At 42.5% G+C, this 22,432-nt stretch overlaps 1 protein-coding gene across 4 annotated transcripts in view; it reads left to right on the top strand.

Moving 5' to 3' along the window:
• The first annotated feature begins 12,636 nt into the window (after positions 1-12,636).
• Positions 12,637-22,432, top strand: part of satb1b (SATB homeobox 1b) — a 61,567-nt gene continuing 51,771 nt past the window's right edge. For 2 of the 4 annotated variants that reach the window (XM_023402966.2, XM_087173117.1), the window contains exon 1: positions 12,637-13,057. The gene's annotated coding sequence lies outside the window, so the exon portion shown is untranslated. The remainder of the gene's footprint in view (positions 13,058-22,432) is intronic. The other 2 variants (XM_023402968.2, XM_087173118.1) reach the window with 1 other exon arrangement.

Below are 22,432 nucleotides of genomic sequence, written 5' to 3' on the forward strand. Positions count from 1 at the left end.
CCTGTGGAAGCTGGCATGGTGCTGACCACGCCGCCGTTTCCTCTGAAAGGAATGTCTGGTGTGGCATCAGTCACTGTTGGCATTCTGGAGATGGTCTGCCAGTTTCTCATCATTGTGCCACCGCTGCACACACACACACACACACACACACACACACACACACACACACACACACACACACACTCTCACACACACTCACAGAAACATAAACGTGTCACACTCAGCTCCCACCCTGTGCATGGCAGTGATAGGCAGAGGACGAAGAGCGCACATCCTTATCGACGCCAATCCAGATGAACCTACAGACACGCTTCCCCAACACCCCAGACCCACTCGCTGCACAGTTGGCCACCATTAGCCTTCCTTTAGCTATGACAGTCCTAAGGCTAAGGGGAGGGGGGGAAGGGGGGAGGGGGGCACCAGTGCCAAGGTGCACCCCTGATTTGCTACATTTCCCAGGGCTATGGGGCCTCTAGGCTTACTGGCCCATGGAGACATAAGCCCCGGCCTCCCTGGAGGCTCTCGGCCAACCCAGACGCTTGGCATGGACCGAACCGCCCAATGGGAGCGGTCCAAGAGCCGTGGATGGCTATGATATGTTTCCACCGAGGGCAATTTCAATCATGTGGAATTTCGATAGATGAAAGGAATGTGTTTCACTGGGGGTGGACTGAGCGAGAGCGAGTCAGGCTGCTGCTTTCCCACATCATCCAGTCTCACAGCAGAAATAAGAAGGTATCCTATAGCGAGAGTTTAACGCTAAAACATTAGAAATAAAAATTATAATAAAAAAACTTTCCTCACTTATACCTAGTGGTTTATATCCATGCAGATGCCGCTCAGTACAATGGTGCTGGAGGTGGATGTAATTAGGTTTTCGGTGCTCAAAGTACTGGAAAGTTATATTTAAAAAGAAAAGTGTCCCACATTGTTGAAAGTGTATTTCATGGCAATATCATTTATCTCAGCATCTTTTAGGAGGAATTGTTATTTGCTTTTCTTAATACAATAATATCAAACCCACATATAATTTACTGTATTCACCTGGACCTGGACTGACTCAGTCAGGTGTCACTGCTCAACCATCACGCAAGACAACACTGATATCAATGCAAACCCTGAATTATGTTCGCTGACATGTTTTATACGACTTGTTTCTACAATATAGTTTAAAAAAGAAATTGTTAATTGTTCTAGTCTGTAACAGGACACAAACTTAAGTCGTGAAAGTGTAACATGCTGCATCTCGTCAATACAACCGTACTGTCTTGGACTGTTATGTCCAGGCTGTAGTTTACTCTTTGGTAGCTCAGTTTCTGGTCAGTAAAGGACATAATATGCTCTTTACAGCAGAAGGACCTTTTTACTTCTTTATTTAGTTTTACAAAGCAGCACCTTATGACTGTGATTCAACTTTAATCAATGCAAACATTTTCAAATGTTGAAATTATGATTATGGTAGAAACAAGCTAAGTAAAGACTTGTAGGGAGCTAACCTCCCTGCGTGCATGCTCAAATCAACATATTCTGTGATTTATCAGGTTTTGAAAACCACATTTGAGAATCCATTCAAACTTTGTGTGTTACAGCTCTGTTAGTGTTGAAGTTTCCCTCAGATTCTTTAATGTGTGTTCTGTGACTCAGCAAAAGACTTCCACCAGCGTTGCTCAGACTGTGGCTGGAGGAATATCAGATAATGAACAGGGCTATTGTAGTGAAAAGACAACAAAGCTTTTGGAAAGACCAAAGATTTAACCAAAACCAAGATCTTTCCTGAACCTCCAACAAAGTGCTTTTGTGGCTTAAACCACAGACGGGACTCTGGATGCGAACCTGCTCTCTGGTGTGACAGTCGTGTGCTTTATACACCGGGCATCCACCCATCCAGCTCCATGCGAATTCACTGCTGTTAATAAATGTGCAGCTTCATTCATAAAACCCCCCCCAAAAAAAATTACTTCCTTTGCTTCCTACTTTGTTTCCTACAAACTGTATTTGCTGCTGCAGCTTTCTTGCGTATAAACATCATTTTCTAGGACGCAGGTTTTTCTGAAGTGAAGTGAATAAAACAAAATAAAACTTTTTGTCAAACACACTTGTTTGGCATAAATACCGTAAACATGCTAACATGCTAGCAGACTAGCTCAGCAGTGGTAGTCTTAGTTTGGCTACCCACCAGTTGGTCATGTGACCCTCGCCTTGCAGATTATAGCGGTCCGCTGAGATTCATTGGCACTGAGCGAAGGCGGCGTCCGATCATAGACGTTCCTAGAGCTGCAGAAAGACGTGATGACATTCCTCGTTTGTGGCTGCATCGCTGCGTTGATGCGACTCCTGCTCCTCGAGTGTTGTGAACCTTGAACATTATCAATAAATTCATAAAGACTGTCACAAAGTCAAAGACATTCATTAGAGATGGCACACACCACGACACCCCCCCAATCAAAGGGTTAAAGGCACACTGATGAAGGATTACAGTAATTTTTAATCTAGACGTGTTGTTTTTTTAATTCGCTCTGACTGCTCTGCCTTGATGGTTTTGATTAATATGACCAGGAAATGTTTGTGAGCAAGACATATACTGCGATTCATCTGCAAAATAATCCAATCATTACCAACTAATGACAGGGGGGGTGAAAAATGATGCGAGCCTGCCGTGGCTCCCCAACATGCATCAGGGCCCCACCGACGCAGAGGATTGGAGGCCCCACCTGTCACAGCGATGCAGTAATTGCATTGTGGGCTCTCTCCCCTCTCTTCCCCATCCACCGTCATTCAGCTGTGCAGACAATGCTCGTCTTAATGAAGCCGTCTGACGAAGTGGCAATTACAGACTTCTGTCACTGTCACCAGGGGCAACCGGGTAGGAGGTGGAAAGGGGTGGGGGGGGGAGGGCGGAGGATATCTCACCCCTGAGGGCTTCTCCGCACCCGCTGTGTTACGCTGGATGGCAGGGTGGCTAAGCTGCTGTCAAAGGCAACTCGAGAGCTGGATTAGAGGTTTACTGTATGAGCGATTGTTAGAAATGAAGTGATGCATCGCAGCGTATGGAGATGTCTCCGGATTGATGGATGATCCGCTGACACTTCCACGCACACTTAAAAATGAATCAGTGCTTCCATGTGCAGTGAAAGAAACAACTCAACTGGTCGGCGACTTTTTTTTTTTCTCTATGGCTCCCGTCGAGCCAGCTGAGATCACTCGCTGATGTTTTAAACGGTCACTTTTTATCCCAATTTCAATAAAACCTGTTAATGTTGAGTTTTTTCCCCACACATACAGATGAGTGTTTTCATCATGGTTAGGACTTCTCACTCTGTGAAAACAGTTACACAACATCTTCTGCAGCTCTGGAGGAGTTTTCTAAAGTTGTCAGTTGTCTAGATGTTGTCAGGGTTAACGCTGGAATTGAGACTTTCATGCAGAATCGACACCAAGTAGCTGCAAGATGGGAAATATAGGATGAAGCTTTGGTGCTTGACCCAAATCACCTTGGTTTTGATCTCTCTCTTTTTTTTTTATTTGCCTCTTGTGAGTTTCCCATCTTTATGGAGCTGCAGCACTAAAACCACTCTAGTGGTATCTAACCATACAGATGGTTTAGGGTTTTTTTTGTGGCCAGATTTTGAGAGATATGTCTGAGATTTCTGCCTCCACCACAATTAAATGGGGGTGAATCGACCACTTCGTCTATAAAAAGTAGTGTGAATGAAAACTGCTCAGAGAGGTCTGTGGATTTTCCAGAACAACCAGGGTAACCTGCTGTAAAAGTCTTTCCACAAGCAAAATTCCCTTCACCTCCATTGTTGTGGGGTGACAAAAAGAGTCAGATAATTTGTGTAATTTGGCGTAAATTCAATGCTCATCATTAACTCAGGGTTAGACGTGTTGAACACACAGCTAACGCTCTTATGCATTGACTTCCATTGTTGTATTTTAACCTGGTAATTGGTCCAGCGGTTAGATTTTAGGCATTTGCTCCACTTCATCCAATCGCATTCAGCGGGACTCTGTGTTGCTGCTCGCTCCGTCCACAGCTTCAGGAACAGAATTAAAACAGCGTTTGTTAAATTGGACTCCGAGTTCATGCACAGGTGCCACTGCAACTTAGTCGCCTGAACAATAAGTTCCCATAAATTCTTCCCCTAACATAACCTGCTGTGTCTCCACTTGTGCAGCAGCAGGCATTAAAAACACAATTAGGTTAGCCAAGCTTTGCTAAAAAATTATGCAGAATTAGAGATTCCTCTGGTTGCAGTGGTATCTAAAAAGTCATGGTGGCTAAAAGGGAAATGTGCGTAAGAGGCTTAAAGGCATTTCAATTCTTAATGGTGATGTGATGGATGCACCATTACAAAATGGCATTGCAGGCCTGGATAAACGGTTCAGTACAGATATAGCCATGTTAAAAGATAGGCACAAGCAGCCTCTGTGCTACATGTTAATGAAAGCGACTGGAGAAAAGAGTTACACCAAAGTTCATTTAGATGCAGTTAGTATGAGGAAATATACCAAGTTTTCTATTTAAAATGTTTGTATATGAAGTAAATTTTGATTAAGTGACATCAAATCAAATTATAATTTATTTATTTATAATAATCTATTTTAAGTAAAGATTTTCAGTCATGCCAAACACATTAATTACAGCTTCATAACAGCAGACTGTGTTTCCTGTGTGTGATCAGGTAGTCAGTGCACATGAGCAGAAATGATTTTGTCTCCAGCAAACATACACCTAACATCAGCATCTGTGTGCTTAACATTCTCCACACAGCATTTTAACACCGTTGTGCCTTTAAAGTATCTCTCACTTGGACAAAAAAAGTTAATTGAATCAGAGTCTTAATGCTACGCTTCACTGTTTTAATGTTTCCAATGAAGCTGAAACTTCAACCGTTTTTGCAAAGTAGTTTAGGCCGCATGCACACACACACACACGCACACACGTATGCACACACACACGCGCACACACACACACACACACACACACATATAGACACTCTCCCTTTCACTCCAACACAGGTGTGCTCTGGTGCCTACATATGTTGCCATGGTTACATCATGCCTGTTTGCCCTATATAATTATGTGGGATACCATGACATGGTGCTGCAACAAAACAAAGTAGCGTAAATACATCCATCAACTGTCCCTCCTTCTCACTGTTTGCATCTTTATTGATAAAGACGTCACTGTCTCCTCTGGAGCTGCTGTAAAAAAACAAACCAACAGTAAACACAAGAGTAAGTTAAAGATTTCCAACTCTGCTACGTGCATTTCACAAAATAATGTATTCAAAAAAAATAAACATTTATTTTCTTTCTTTCTTTTATTTCAGACATCTGCCTCTCCTGACCTTGAACCATGCACGACAGGTTGCTGCAGTCCACCTGCTCTGACCTCATCACTAGGTTGTAGCACTGAAGATGGAGGAGATGGTGAGTAATATCACAAGATTAATAAAGAGGTTTAGCTAAACTCTACATCTGCACACACCAGATAATCAAACTTCAAAGCTGCTGCTACACTGAAAACGACTAACAGCGCTTTCGGTTTAGATATGAGTGTGTCATTATTGTTTTAAGATGCACTGGGAAAAACGTGAACCTGCACTTTAAGGGGTGTTCTATAGGAAATAAACTGTATGACCTTGACGTATGGTACAAGACATGCAACCAAAACATTAAATACAAAAAAGTATGCAGAAATAAAATAATATTTCACTGCAGGTTTTTGCAGCCTGTCCAGATGTAGCTGCGGTTCAGGGGGAAAAACCTGTTTGAAAGTGAACGATGCTGATTGTCCCTGATGCTGACTGAAATCCCACTTGCCCCCACAGGCTGCTAATAGAGAGGACGATAACAGGACTCTGTTTTCAAAAGAGGAAAGTTTGAATTGATCATTTAAATGAACCAAACTTGGTGAACTGTTACCTGAACTTTTTTAAAGAAACTATTGAAGGCCTCATTAGTTTGAATTGGCACTGACCCAGTAACATATCAGAGCTGTATTACCTGCAGTGGCTCATCAGATCCGCTCAGTTCACTCAGACATAGAGAGACCATTGTTTTAAATAGCACAGTCCTGGATGTCTAGGTTGTCTGTGATTGACTAATGAGTGCACAATCAAATTCAGGAGATGCACAGGGCAGAGAAAGTTCAAACTTTAACTGAGTTTCTGAGATTCAGCATCTTTCCGCAACTTCTGTCCTCAAACAGAAGTACTTCTGAGTAGCACGTTATATTTTTTTGACAGAAAGAATTTACACTTGTCGGTGAATTGAAATGACTCAGAGTTAAAATCCCCCTAAAATATTAGCACTCGGGAGTTACTTCAGTTTCTCTCTCATCTTTCTCTGTCTCTCTGAGTGATTCATCTTTTACAAGTTAGCGAAAATTTCCCTGTTGCTTTCCACCTGGTTACGAGTGACAGCCGTAGCTAAATCCCACCCACATATCTTGCAGTAAATTACCATTAATCAATTACAATCAAATTACCAGAGCTTCATTTTCTCTTGACAGTCAGCACTAAACTGTGATTGACAAACTTCAAAAGTGGACTTGAAATGTCGCTGCACACGCACATTACTCACACGTTAAACTCTGCGGCTCGCCAAGGTGTACGTTGGTGAGTAATAGGCGCTATTAATAAAGCTAAGCCATGCGTGACTCGACTTGCTCTCCGCAGCCGCCTCTCACGGCTGACTCCTTACCGGGGATTCAGTTGTGTGAGTTTGGATCACTCTAATCACATTTGTTTAATTAAGCACAGCTAATAAACTCTCCAGGAGATAGGGTGTCTCACTGTGACAGCGGCGCTGCATTGAGATGCATGTCAAACACAGAGGCCTGATATCGCGGTGGTTCCCATGGCTCTGTGCTGGTTGACATGCCCGGCATCCAACCATGTTTGCAAGCCTGACACAAACAAGCTGAAGGTTACAGATGGTAGAAATGGAGGGATGTGGATGTCGGAAGAATGTCGAACAAGAACTTTCCTTTGCAGAAGTTGCAGTATGATGTTTGATGTCTTTAAACATGCTCCTCCCTCCCGACACTGGCAGAAAATGAGAGTTAATGCAGGTGGCGTCGCCGCTTGAAGTAAATAATCTGTGATATCAGCATGTGAAGAAATGCCTGCTTTATTGCAACATATTGCCAGATCTCGAGACCCTTTACCAGCAGTTCTTAACACCTGTTGTCTGATGGCTCCTCTGGCAGACATAAAACGGTCATTTTATATTTGAGGCTGCATCAAAAGCACATTAGTGCTACTGAAGCATCAGCGGTGGAAAAAGTAGTCAGACCTTTTACTTCAATAAAGGTGCCAATAATAAACTGTAAAAACAGTTCTACAAAAAGTAAAGGTACAGACGTATTATCAGCTAAATGTACTTGAAGTAGTGAAAGAACTTTAAATTGGCCCCAGTGATTGACGTATGTTATTAAATTACACCAATGTGTCAGAACCATTTTACTCTTAAAGCTGCACAAGTGCAGCTAGTTTTAACTACTTTATATCGGTTACAGTCAGGTGGTTTAGTCCAGTGGTACCAAAAGAGGTTGTAAGATAATTATGGGAAAGGAAAGAAGAAAAAACAAAGATCTTTTGTAAAATAATGAATAATTTCAAATGAAACTATGTGAGTTTAGAGGGAAAATGCTAACATGAGTTTATCAAATGTTTGTTTTATTGTAAAATGTTAATCTGTGAAGTAACTCTAAAGGAACTAAAACTGTCAGATAAACCTGGATTAAAAACTACAACATTTCTCCTCACTTGAGTAAAATACGTAGCTACTTTCCACCACCGTGAAGCATCCGTCCTTTCAATCCACACTGACGCTAACCGCAGTCACAGCGTCCTCAGAAACAGCTCCGGTTAAACTATCCTCACCAGGTTGAGTAACATCCGAGGCTCAATGAGAAGTATACAAAAAGGAAGCAGCAATGAGCAGGTTTCATTCAAGGAGTGAGACCGAAAAGTTTTTGCTTTTTTGCCTTTCAATTGTAGCGCCACCAACGGCCGATTGGACTCATATTTCTTGGGACGCAATTATAGTGCCAAGTTTCAAATCTTTGTCTCAAATGCAAATTGGGCGATGGCCTAAGATGAAAGATATTGATGAGTAGACCACGCCCACATTCATTAGTCAATATGACACTTCAGATCCTGGTTGATAGATCCCCCGGAGCACAAACACCTCTATGGGTATGGCTCAAAATGCTTTGGTAAACCTACCCCCAAACATAGACTAAAAGTATCTCCCAAGATTTATGATGATTGGCCAATTACCTGCTATAGGATCCTTCTTTTTCCAAGAGGTTTTACCAATCTTGCCCATTTATAGTCGACTTATTTAGCTCAGTTCTGCAGTACTGTATACCAGATTTAGTTTTGTTATAGTCAAAACCCCAAAATTTGTTTTTCACCATGTGCAAAATTGTGTTTTTGGGCCTTAATGACAGCGCTGCCATCTTGCCCATTGGGCTCATGTTTCTTGGGAACCATTTGGACATTATTTCCACTTGTTGGACCAGGTTTAATTTCTGTGGCTCATTCCATTCAATTTGTCAATTTGAGCTGCGGCATAAGATGACGAATAATCATAAACCGGCACAGATTCGACAGGGTTCTACCTCTTCAGAGTTTGAACCTTAATAAACTGGCACCACTGAGGCAACAATAACAAACTCTGACGATGCATTTTCGCTCCTGGGGATCAGTAAAGTCTGATCAAGTCTGATCAAGCAGCAAAGGTTTCACCAAACTCTCGGCTCCAACAAGCTCAAAAATGATCCTCATTGATCCACCTGATCACTGGATTTGTTTGTGGTCAAGTTCTAAGAGTCTAAAGATGATCCAGGTATAAGACGGTTGGTTTCTTGGATGGTCTCGTTAACAGGAAGTTAAAGGAAAAGATATTACAGTCGGCCCTGACAGTGTGATTGACGGGCGATCGACAGGTGATTGTGTTTCAGAAACACCTCCGTATACCTGAAGAAACTTTCCTCGCTGTGTCCTCTAATATCTGGGCAGCTGTGTTCAGCTGACGCTCCCCACATGCAGTAATGTACTAAGTGACATTAAGCTTCCACAGCTGATGAGAGAGTTCACACCAGACAGTAATTACACTTCTGGGCTGTTTTCTTTCGCCCAGCTGACTGACATCCCATTAACAGCTGGAGGCGTGTGCGCTTTGGAGGCGCCGCTGTGGGTCAGCTTTTATTGTTCTGATTGGCTCTCATCTCCACTGTCCTCCTTGGCAGCGCACAAATGAGGATTAATAGTGTTTCATTTAAGAGGTGAGCTTGTGGAGTACTTCTGTTTCAAAATTCAAAGAGGTGCTGAAATGAAAAGCGAGTAAGGAAAAGGCAGAGAAATACACTCTTCAATTTCAATTCCTGCTGAGGGAGAAAAAAAAAAATCTGAAAATCCACAGTGCTTACCCCGGATACAGCAGTAGACAAATGTTAGTCTTCCCGGGAATCCTTGTTAATCTTTAGAAGGTGAACAATTATAAAAGAGCTACTGAAGAAAGTTGCAAGAGCTAACCGCAAAACCAGAGCGAAAAAAGTGGCTGAGCATTCCAGATTTAGACGAGACGTCTGTCTTTTAGCTCTTGGGCATCTTTCTGAGACAAATTACTTTCAGTAGTCAATAGCCTGTAATTAAAATATACCCACTTGATGGAGAGGCAACAGTGTCTCTCTATTTAGTTATGGGTTGGAAAGATTAATTCTGGGGTGTATAACCCTTGTAATTTTCCAAGTGCTGTTTATTGTTTTCAGAGAGGAAAAAAAGAAAAAAGAAAAGTGCAGACGATTGAAATGTCTCAGCTCAAGGTCTGCTTTGATTTTTTTACACTTCACACACATTTGCCTCTCTGTTTTTTGTGCTTTCCACGTGCCCTCTTTATGCTTCAGCAACATAGATGCACATTAACAATTTGCATTAACGTTTTGGAGCTGATCCACAGCTCTCACACGTCGCTGCCGCACGAATAATCTTCTCTGCGTTTGAATGCAGAGGTCAGGGTTTCGTTCGCTTTTGAATTTTAGATATTGGCACCACCAGCTGGATGATAATATGTTGAAACCCGAAGTATAAAATGTCTTATGAAGAGGGGTCATCTCCTCTCCTACTCTCCCTCTCTACCCTCTTTAACATGAGGCTCACCGGTCCCCCTTGTGGTCAAAGTGTCAACTGCAGCACATGTGGGCTCTTTCGGAGGCAGCAACATGAGTCGTTGGATAAAACACAGGCTGCATTGAAATCACCAGCTGTTGTCCGTAATGATGAAAACATCCCTAACTTAGCATGAATTTATAATTATGCAGAAAGCAAATTTGAATCTCTTTACTGGAACTTTTCAATTCCCATTCAGTCTCCCAGGAGAGAACTGGTGTGAATCATATGCAGAGATTGTGTGTGTGTGTGTGTGTGTGTGTGAGAGTGTGTGATTTTTTTTTTTTTTTACCTCTTTTTTTTTTTAAATGCAGATCTCAGATGCTTCATAATGAAACTTTTGTGGAGTCCCAAAACCACAACAAATGAACTTTTCTGAGAAGTATTTGTACATATCAGCTTACGATAAGGGCTGTAGTTCTGCTCTGTCTTATCAGATAAATAAAAATAATTTTCAGGATTTTTTCAGGCCAGAACCTTTCCTTCGGCTCTCACCGTCTGTTCTCTTGTTTCGGCTTCGTTTTGCTCCTTTTTTTTCTTTCCTCCACACTAATTCTATTTTCAATGGGATGTGTAAATTAAGTGTAAATGTAAATGTATCAGTGTGTTATTTATGCTAAACCCGGTAAGAGAAACACATTCATATTGTAAGTAAACAGCTGCATTACCTGTGGGCTCCTGCACACCTGCTAGTGCAGAGCGGTTAGCCTTTATGCAGATGCAAACTGTCAATCATTTCACACACACTCACACACACACATACAGAGGCATACACACAAGAATTGAGTATAAATGTGCACAAATGGGGCACACAAGTTAAAAAACGCACACACACACACACACATACACATACACACACATACATGCATGACACAAATAAAAATGTGCATGCAAACCACACTCTGCAGACACACTGTATACACACTTTGCACACACAAGGCAGAGTACTGGCTCACATACAGTATTTAACCACATATGCAGGAGCTGCTCACACACACACACACACACACACACACACACACACACACATGATGGACACAGACAAGATAAAAATCACACAGGATGGGTGAATGAGGAATGCTCATTCATGCAGGAAGATATTTCTTTTTCTTCCCCTGATTTGAGAATCTTCTGTAGGAAACATTAATGTACAACATGTAGAAGTATAATAACAGGAGTCACCATGAAGAGGCGGTTCTAACTCTCCCTCCATTAACTGTGATACTGTTCTTCATTAAAAAGTGGTTAATTTAATTTACCACTCTCTGAAACTTGAGATTTTTTTTCTCCTCTCGTCTATAATTTCAGACTGTGGCAGGAAAAAAAGCCACTAATATATGCTGCACCTTTCATACAGCAGTCAATATAGTTACAGCTGAAAATCAATTAAAATAGCACAAATACATTTAGACACTGTGAGGGCGAAAATAAAAGCTTTTTTTTCCCTCCCCTCCGTTATCTGTCACTGTCCTCTGTGCCTCGGCTGATTCTGCTTCAGGCTGTGTTCTTAAAGATGTCCAAGAAAAGAAAAAAAATCAAATTATTCTGCTCTCCACGTAAATTTTTTTTTTTAACAAATTTGCATTCCTTAAGCGTAGATTTATATTTTTATTTTCTCTTTTTTTTTTTTTTTTTTTTTTTTTGGATAGGCCCGGGGAAGGATTCTTAAATGTGATGGAGAGGCTGTTTTTGCGTGCGAGTGTGTGTGTGTGTGTGTGTGTGTGTGTGTGTGTGTGTGTGTGTGTGTGTATGTGATGGCCGGAGTTAAACTAAGTTGAAAGACAAAAGAGCAACAGCTCTCACTGATAAAATAAAAGTGACTCTGGTTCAGTAGAAATCTTCATTGCAGAATAGTCAGAATAATAATTATTTTCCTCTAAAACCTTGTTTAAATTGGTGAAATTAATTGAAAAAAAAAATAGCTTTCGGCAAACACAGCAAGAGAACAGACTGCAGTATTAGCCTCTCTTTCAACAAGCATTGTTCAAACTTAATTATTCTTGCAAACTTTTTTTTTGTGCGAACTTCTTCTTTCAAACAAATCAACCCCATCTGCTTTAATAAACACGCTCTTTCATGTCGGTATAAGAGCATGTGATGTATATACCGCTGTATACCGGGCTGCACGGTTTCATATGCCGCTCAGGTGTGCGCGGAGCGGAGCTGGCAGGTTGCCCTCCGCTGTTAAAACAACAGGCTCCGACTCTATACGGAGCAAAACGCACGTCGCTGCGCGCAGTCGACTATTTACCAGACTTTTTTCCCCCTTCTTCTTCTTGACATACAAACATGTGGCGTGTAAATATGAAAATGAATGAGTGTGAGAGCTCTCCTGGCAGTGACTTCTCTCTCTCTCTCTCTCTCTCTCTCTCCCTCCCTCTCTCTCTCTCTCTGTCCCCGGAGATCAGCGCGTCGGAGAGGAGCGGCTGTAAAAACCAAAGTGGGGCAATGAGACAAGCTGCGCCACAGCTGGCAAATCATCGATTTGAGCATCAGAAACGGGGAGGGGCGGTTCGTTTACCTGCCACCCTCTCAAAGCAGCCCTCCTCACATGCCGCTACTCTCCTCTCCTCTACTTCACCCCCGCTGCCCGCAGCGCACGGTTGCTCACATTTCTTGCGCTCCATCCGCCGTGTGCGCTCCCCAACTTCAACCTCCGCCAGCGCGGTTTCTACCAGACGACTTCCCTCCCCTCCTCATCCGCAGGACTTTTGACTTTTTAAAACAGTTTTTTCTTCCTCCTCCTCCTCCTCCTCCTCCTCCTCCTCCACAGAACAGTCGCCTATTTTTGGATCTCTCGTGGAGCAGTGACAAGAGGTTGCTCAACTTTTGATGGAAAACAAGAGGTCGGGCGACTGCTGACTTTAAAGGTACGGTCCTGTTAGTGTACAGTTTCTCCTCTGTGATCTGCTCGGCTGTCATTCTGTCACATGCCTCTGTGTGTGTGTGTGTGTGTGTGTGTGTGTGTGTGTGTGTGTTTCTTTTTTTTTTTTACTGTCTCTGCGTTTGTTTTAAATCACATTTTTTATTGCATGACTTATAAAAAATACGGCGCCTCTCCTTGGAATTAGAAGGATAAATTACTGGCAGCTAAATGAATTAAAAGCAATTTTACAGACCTATCTTCCAAATCACTTAAAACCCACACACACCAAAAGTGGCTGCTCGGGTTTAATATTTCATAAAGAGAGAGAGAGAAAAAAAAAAACAGACTATGAATGTCACGCTTAATGGTAAATATAAATGCACGCATTCAGAACTTTTATTTATTTATTTTATTTTTTTGACATCTAATTTTAAATGTGCAGAAACAGGCCTGTGTCATTTCTGCACGGATAAGCAAAGCACTCGTGATATTCGCGGGGTTAAGTACATGCATCTCCTCTAATTCATTTAACAACTTATTCAGCGCGCGGCAGAGGAGCAAGAAGTGATGCTGCCTCCGCTGCTCCTGACCTCAGGACTTTAGGAACCAGGGATGGGGTTTGGTTTTGGTTTTGTTTTTTGTGGATAAAGTTGTTTAGAGTTAAAGGCTGAATCTTCTTTCATTATTTTTTTTAACATTTAAAACAGTTTATTTTTTACTCTTTATAATGAAGTGTGTTGTCAGACATGTCTATTCGAAATGCTGAAGCTATTGCAGCCCAACTGCCCATCTACTTTTACTACTTTTTATTAGGCCATTAGAGCCACTTCATTTATTCTCTCCATATACTTACTATTTAATTACGTGTCAACTTGCTTCAACACTTTTATTGCTGTAGCATGAAACACTTGGTGTGACTGTGAGAAGCACACTGACTGAGCCACAACAAGGTAAAAGAAAAAAAGGAAAGTGTGACCCACTCAGAGGGAAACAAACAGTTAACGGGTTTATTACTGTCTCTCTGCCTGACTTGGTCTGAGGCAGTCAGAGAGATGTGATGATACAGAGATGGTGTAGTAATGCTGTTTGGTCTTCCTTGCAGGTTTTGTCACAGTGCTGATAAAGTAATTTCGGGTACAACCAGACCTTTGTGTAAGTGTGTGTGTGTGTTTGTGTGTGTGTGTGTGTGTGTGCTTGAGAGAGAGATAGAGACAGGGAGCTCAGTTATGAGAAGATGTATTGCCATCTTAAAAGTGCGTGGGCACCAGTGTTTGTGGTTTACAGGTTTTTAAAGGTTTCACTCTCTGCTCCTTTAGAAAATAGCTGACAGTTCACACACACACACACACGTACACCAGCATGGTGAGTGGCTTTCACTTAGATATTAAACATTATTAATATATATATAAATATCAGCACAAATACACTGATGTCAGATAATACATGGTGTTTGTGTTGTAGGTCTGTATGTTGGGCCATGATGAAGTGTGAAAACGAGAATAAAGTGCAGAGAAAATGACACTAAAATCCGGTGAACAAAGTTTGCGTTAAATCAGAAACTCGATCAGATAATTAAAGAGCAATTATCCTGAAATAATCTTGGGTTTTCGGTGTCACTGGTTGTTTATTATCTCACTGCTGTCGTCAGGTTGTTTGCTTTGCTTGCTCACATGCGATTACGAGGTCAAGCGTGGCACCTCAGCATGGGAAAAAACGGGTTATGGCTCAGCACGGTGCCTTTTATCTGTTACAGATCGGTGGCAGCTCAAGGTGCTGTGGCTTATCTGGTCAGTGCCTTTTGACAGCAGCGACACACAACTCCTTTCCTGTCTCATGCTGCCATGTGTCACTTCTGGTAACAGTGCTCAGACAAGACGAAAGCCTCAACGGCAGCTTTGTGAACGCTGAAACAAAACTTCTCGGTTTTACTGCTCAGCTCTGAACCTTCATTACATCCACTTGTTTTTGTTTTTTTCTAATCACTTTGTGGTTGTGAAAGTGGCACGGAAAAGCTCATGTACGTTGTCCACAGCAGCATCCACTTCTGCTTTGCACGATTTTCTCTGCATAAACTTGTTTGACAGGAATGATAAGAATCAAGAGTGCAGGGACGGCGGCGCTGCATTTGACAGTCAGGTCACACAGATCCAGCAGAGAAGCCTAAACATCTGTCACTGCTTATTAGCATGTTATTAATTCCTTTGACTGTGTTCTGTCATGTTCACAGTTCTTACAATAACCAGACTGTGATTTACTATCAGGAAGAGACTTGGGAAAACACCCAAGTGTTTCCACCTCTCTACCTTAACCTTGTTATACTCAGATATTGTGCCCCCCCCCCCACGTCATAGCTTAGTTTTGTTTTCATTACAACTAATCGAAACTAGTGCACGCTGCATTTACTGTACTGTAGTAGTGTAATAGCAGGAAATCAGCTTGTAATGTTCTCAAACATTCAGGTGTCTCTTGGTGTGTTTTCCTTTTTAAATCCCAGCCACACTTTTGCATCACAACCCGAGGTCGCCGGTGCTCACATCCCACGAAAAGTCCTGCGTATCACCAGTTAAACCTTACACCCCCTCCAGCGTGGAACAGATTAGTTAAGTACAATACAGCGGCTGCATGTTGGCGTGCCCAGCCCTCGCTCATCGTCACTGTTAATATATGTTGAAGAGCAGGTTGTCAGATGAGAGCAGAAGTAGACGGCAAAGTTTGTCCTGTGACCCTGAGAGACCAATTAGTCTGTACAGTGGAGAGAACAGGTTGTTGTTGTTGTTGTTGTTGTTGTTGTTGCTGTTTGGTCTGTCCTGAAATGATATTAAGGATGCTTCATCACTTTGCTTTAAAATTGAATTACGCTCTGAAAAATCAGTTTTATTGCTTTCAGGTAAATAAAAATGTCCAGGCAAAGTTGTTGTTCCCACACACACACACACACACACACACACACATAAAGAAAAGAAACCTCTATCTTAGCTCTGTGCTGGGGCTGTGCTTTGAATTCCTGCAGCAAAAGATGCAGATTATTAAAAACCCCTACTGTTGAGTATTTGCTGGGAGTTTAGAGCTGGGCTGTGCCTCACTTTGCTGAGACTGATATCTCGGCTAAAACCATTAATCGTCTTTCTTTACCACCTCGATAATTATCACTGTAGCAAAATAACAGCTCAGCAAACAGTGAAATTATACCTGTGGTAGGGAGCAGAGTAAATACCTGTTTAGCTGCCAGCAAATGTATTTATTAGACTGTCGCCAGTAAATAAGAGGCCTGTCTCGTTTTTTAATGTGTGGCTCTTTGGGGATTCCATCCCTCCACACACGTCCCCCCTCTCCGCCTCCCCCCCTCAATCCCCCCCCCTGTATGAAATAGCTCTGTTATGATTGCTAATAGTGGAGAAAGATAACAATGATTCCCAACGTTTTTTTTTTTTTCTGTTTTCTTTTGATGACATGTTGCAACTAGTTTTTGGGAAGAGAAAAGGCTGGTGCGTTAATAGGGACTGCTGCATTCCAGGGCTCAAAAATGTAAGAAAGCCCCCCCACCCCCCCCCCACCCCACCCCTCTGCTCTGATAGTTATAGACATGCCACCCTGGGTGCATGCTTGGTGTGTGATTCGGGAGTTACAGCTCATTTTGTCATTATCTGGAAAGTTCTTTATGAAGACAGAAAACGAGAGGGGAGAGAGGGGGTTTATGTTGTCCCGGCATGTTGGGCTGCATTTATTCTGGCATATGCTTTGCATAGTGTTGATCCAGATTCCTTGGCTTAGTGATAAAAGCGTCACATTGTCTTCGGGTCCTCACAATCAGCCCCGTTTGTCGAATGGGTTGGCGTGTCCTTCCCGGGAGAAAAAAAAAAAAAAAAAAAGCAAAGTCCGTCATGTCGGTTTTGTCACGCTTTTACAAAATGACATCCCTCCTATGTTAGTATTTTTTGTATTTATTTTGTTGCTGTTCTTGTTATTTAGCGTGCTTCATGCTACCGTAGCAAATATAATTTAAGAAAGCATACACGTTTAAGTTTTCACGGTTCAAATGACATTATTACAAGTCTCAACGTATGTTTTTTTTTTTTTTTTTTCTTGGGAAGAAAAAAAAAGTCATTGTCTTTTATTCCGTTGCTTGTCTTCATCCGATCTGTGTAGGTTTTTCTGAATCCTTTGTTCAGGGGAAGAAAAAGAGAGCGATTTAGAGGAAAGCGCATCCTGCTAAGATCAGGTTGTTAATACCCACCCACATACTCCAATGAAACAATTTCAACAGATACTGTATTCTCTCTCTCTGTCTCATACACACACACACACACTCACACACACACACGCACGCACACACACACACACACACACACACACCCTTGCCTTATCAACTGTTTTGTTCGTCTGGATGGATGATGCATCCTTTGACAAGGGATTAAATATGCAAAGAAAAATATGTAGATAAAGAACCACATCCTTAAGTCTGCACCTCTCATTCAATACTTCTGCCTAAGCCTCGATATTAAGAGCTGCTCCCCCCCCCCATCTCATCTCTCCCTTCATCTCAGCGTCTCTCCTTGCACACTGAGGCGAGTAACACCATCCCATCACCTGCCTTCATTTCCTTAACACTCCCAAGAACTCCCCACAAGGCCCGGGTACTGTGCCCTTCACCGCCTTTGCCCTACTTCAGGAAAAACCCAGCAGGACGTGGCAACCTTTCTCACCCCTTCAGTCTGTCCTCTCTCTGTGCCACAAAGCCATCTACAGTATCTCTTTCTGTCTCTTATACACACACACAAACACCCCTGTCTTTCTAACTCTATTAACTGTTTATTTGTTGCGATCCACGAGGCAGAAATTAGAGTTTAATTATTTGGTCATGTGATGACCAGGGTCCAGCGAGCAGTGACAGAAAAGTCATTTCTTTAAAAACGGCCCTGCGTCTGATGCCCGTTGATTGTTCTCTGACTAATTGGTTTCATAATTCGATAAAGGCGAGGAGAGAGAGCGAGAGGGAGGGAGGGGGTGATAAACAAGGCGGTGAAGGGTTGTGAATCATTAATACAGATTCCTGTGACACAAGACTGACCCGGCGTGGCTCAGTGGTAACTCACGGTCGATGTCAACCCGATGACACCGAGGCCGACTGCGGCGTCAGGGTTCAGGCCGAGGCCCGGACCCGGACCCGGATGGAAGAGGCTTCCTTTGACACAGCCGAAGGAGCGCTCGCCGCCACCGAGCGGATGTGCATGCGTCTGCATGTGTGGCGTGCATCTGCGTGGGAGTTGCATTGTGTACAGTGCACACCACACACGAGAAGGGTGGGTGTCGAGAGTGGAGAGTTATGAGGTGAGAACGAGGGCTGCGAGCGGAGCTTCACCGAAGGGGGGGAAGAAGAAAAAAAAAAAAGCGTCCTAATGTTTGTCTTCCAAGGCAACGCAGAGACCCGTCGAGGCCAACTGGCGTTAGGCCTTCCTGTTAGCAGACCTGAGGTGGAGACCACTCGCTCCGCTTCTATTTCTGTCGACTTCATGTGATTATAAAACAATTAAGCACTTAGGAGCCGACTCTCAGTTCATTACATCCCCCTTGTTCTTTCTTTCTCTCTTTTCTACTTCCTCCCACACCGAAGCGCGGACATATGAGAAATGTAGAAATCACCTTATTTCACTAGTAATTGAAAGCCACACTCGCTGTATTAGAGGCTAATGGAAAACATGAAACTCATTTTATTTGGAGGATATGTTCATTATGAAATATTTAGTCTATCTGTGCTTACCTCGCAACAACTGATAAAGGAAATGTTTCATGGTCCACAGATGTCTGAGGGAACATTAATAAACCACCTTGACCCTGAACTCCGTACAGACGTGAACCTTGGTTGCGTGTTTGTGCATCAGTCGTGCAGGAGGATTCATTTAAAATAAATAAGGCGTCACTGACAAACAAATGTATTTCAGAGAAGACGGGGAGTAAAATGAAACCCTTGCATACAACATGATGACGCATGGCGCTTGTTGTGATCACTGAGTGTCACTGAGATCTCAAATTACTGGACTTTCCATATTGTTTTTCTTAGACATAACAAAATATTTTGTTTTAATAGAAGTATAGTATGTGTTCTGTAACGTATTTTGAAACTCATTTACCCACATAATGACCTAAAAATGCCTCCGGCACTAAAGCCTCCTTTTGGTGCGTTTTCATTCACAATATAAAATTAAACCAGGAATTGTCGATACAGAAAATAGTATCTGCCTCTTCATTAATTCATAGTTTTGTTTAGACAAGAGACTGATTTCATTTTTTGTCAGCTTTACTACTCATTTAACAGCTTGTTGGTTTTGCACGGCATCTTATGTACACCACCCTCGTTTCCCTTTTTTTCACTGTACATGACATCTTTATGTCTCACTGAGGTTCGTCTGTGCACCCACACTGACGCAGCCGTGTTTTGACACGTTCCCCCGACAGATTATTTAATCCTTTGCAGCTTCTAATAATACCATTATGTTTTATGTGTGTGTTTTTATTGAGGGAGACACTTGCAGAAAAGAGCTCAAAGTTGAACCACTGACAGCGCTTACCCCCGTGCTGTTTGTGCTGTGTGCTCAGACTGGATGCGCAGACTAATTTGTATTAGTAATCCAAATAATCGTATTAATGCCCATTAGACGCATCACAAGTGGCGAGCATGAAGACATCACAACACCTACGTACAGTAAAGTGGCGGCGCCGGCTTCGCCTGACGCAGCGCTTCTCAATGCTGAGCCAACAATGATACATTATCTTATTCATTTCCCGCCTTTGTGTCGATTATTAGTGTCTTTTTTTAATGAGACAGACATCTTATTTAATTCCTCCTGAGATATAAACATGTGGTTTAAAAGCAGCAGACCAGATGCGATAGTTTAGAGAAGTGTGTTAGGGTAAAAACATACAGTATCTGTGGTAATACACACAGAGGTGGTGACATGTATCTGCGGTGTAATGCTATGACTCCTGCCATTTAAATATGAGGTGTCTTTTGTTTGCAATTGAGCATTCAGCTTGTCATGTTTCTCATGTCATATTCCATGTTTTCTTTACAAATGTAGCCAACAGGCACAAAATACTGCAGGAACAATTACACTCGTGTACATGCGCAGCACACACACCACATACTGTATCTCCCCAACACAAAGCCGCACAGGCTTGTAAAAACCCACCTTGAACAGAGCTAAATCTGTATTCAGCACATGATTATAACAGCACACAGCTAGTATTTTTAAACAGGCTTTCTGTGTTTCAAAACCCATTTTTTCCCTCTTTTCTTTGTGATACAAAACGGTATATGTTAATTGATAATCAGCAGTGTTGATTCAGTGGTGCATTCAGTGCAAATCTGTGCCCTTCTGGATGTCAGAGGGTTTTCACAGCCACATCGGTGCCAACCTAGCTGGCAGTGCCGGCACCTGTTGGCAGTGCCAAGGCCTGGCAGGGGTTATCGATGCTCTCTGATGGTGCCCGACAATCACAGTGGAAATGACTGCGGCTGCTTGCGTCATGCCAGATAGAAAAGAGCATTTGCCGACAATGGCTCGCTTTCACCGTCGCTCCTGTTTTCCGAACGCTGCTAACCACGGCCAAGGGAAAAAAAAACAACACAAAAAAACCCCCCAAAAAAACAAAGAGAGAGACGAGAGCTACAGTGAAAATCATGTAAAACACGTCAACGTGGAAAACATGTCAACATCCAAAATGTTGTGCAGTGATGCCGTGCAGGTCTAGGTGATACAAAATGATCTGCTGAGGAGAAGGTTTAGGTGTGTGTGTGTGTGTGTGTGTGTGTGTGTGTGTGTGTGTGTGTGTGTGTGTGTGTGTGTGTGTGTGGCGGGGTGGCTGCAGCTTGTCTGTGCGATTCATGTTGCTACATATCGCAGTGACACCAATGAACCTGAACCTCCTGTTCTGGAAAAATGAAACACTGTAAAATGCTTCACATTCATTTTAGACACAAAATTTTTACTGGATTTTCATTATTTATGTTTAAAACAATTACAATAAACATTTCATCCTCTTTAATGCACCTATCTTACAGCAAGGAGCTCAAGATGAACAGTAACTTCAACATGATCTGTTCGTGAATTTCCCTTGGACATCTTCAGTGACTTGATTTTCAGAGAATCGGTGAATGAATCCCTGAAAATATAGTAATTACTCCACAGTTTGGGTCCTTTATTCAGACACATAGCAGAACCATTTAACCACACTGCACACCGCAGCTGTGTCTCCAGCTCAGGTTCATTGGTGTCACCGTGCTGGCAGCTCACTGAAACCCTGAGAATGGTTAAGATAAGAATTGATCACTGAATCTGTGCAGCAACCGCTGCTCGTGAATTCAAACATCTCGGGGTCTTATACATGCAGTTACAACAACTCTTCCATTTCCTGTTAAAAAACCACACTTGTGGCTCCCCTTTCAAAAAGCTGTCGCCCCTTCAAAACTTACACGGCGTGCTGACTAGGTGTCAATATTGCGAGGCATTGTTCCATCTCAGGTCTGAGAGGTGAGTTTGACTTTGCCTTTTTCCACTAAAGCGTCTTTACTGGTGTTCTCTGATGAATTTTCTAATGCAGCCTTTTTTGGACACAAGTGTGTATTTAAAGTGAACAACCTTTTGACCTCACATGGTGGAGGTGGATTTGGTTTCACAACCAGGGGTTGAATGAGGTGTAACTCGTGCTTCTGCTGCATCGTGACACGACACACCATCACTTCTTCCGTGATTGGTTGTTTTGACTTGTTCCAGTGTCAGCCTTCTTTTAAAAGGGCTCCAGTGTTTATTTCCCCTAAAACCGATCCACAAACACCTCCCGTAAATTTGAATGTTTTTCTTCAGAGATGTTCCATAGAGTTTTCTCCGACTGCCGCTGTCACCTGACAGTGGTTGCTGTGAAGCAGAGAAGCACACATCTTGTGGCGTTGCATTGTTTGTGAAACAGCAGCTTTGTCTGAGACAATGTACTATAACTGTATTTATGGTTTCACACAGAGACAATTTATATGCCTTGACTTCCTCGTAAGCAGGTAGCGGTGTGAAGCATTTCACACACGCCTGACCTCCACGGTTGGCTCATAACCTCTGGCTTTGTCGTCGTGATAGGTGTACACACTTCCTGTTTGTTTGGTTTCCTGTTTTTGTTCTTACACAACCTGGACAGACATACGTGTTCATTTTTCTTTGATATAGATATTGGCCTGAAGAGCTGGCTCATAATACCCACCTTGCTTTTTATATGGTCACAATGGTGATGATTATTTATATACTTTTCAGTGCTTTTATGACACATGCTATTTATATGATTTCAGAATGTGTGTGTAAAAAAAACTTTCCCCTGTGGTCTCAACTTTGAGGGA

Source organism: Seriola lalandi, unplaced genomic scaffold, assembly GCF_002814215.2.
Source record: "Seriola lalandi dorsalis isolate HSWRI2012SDOR001 ecotype SW California unplaced genomic scaffold, Sedor1 jcf7180002054045, whole genome shotgun sequence".
NCBI classification, from domain to species: domain Eukaryota; kingdom Metazoa; phylum Chordata; class Actinopteri; order Carangiformes; family Carangidae; genus Seriola; species Seriola lalandi.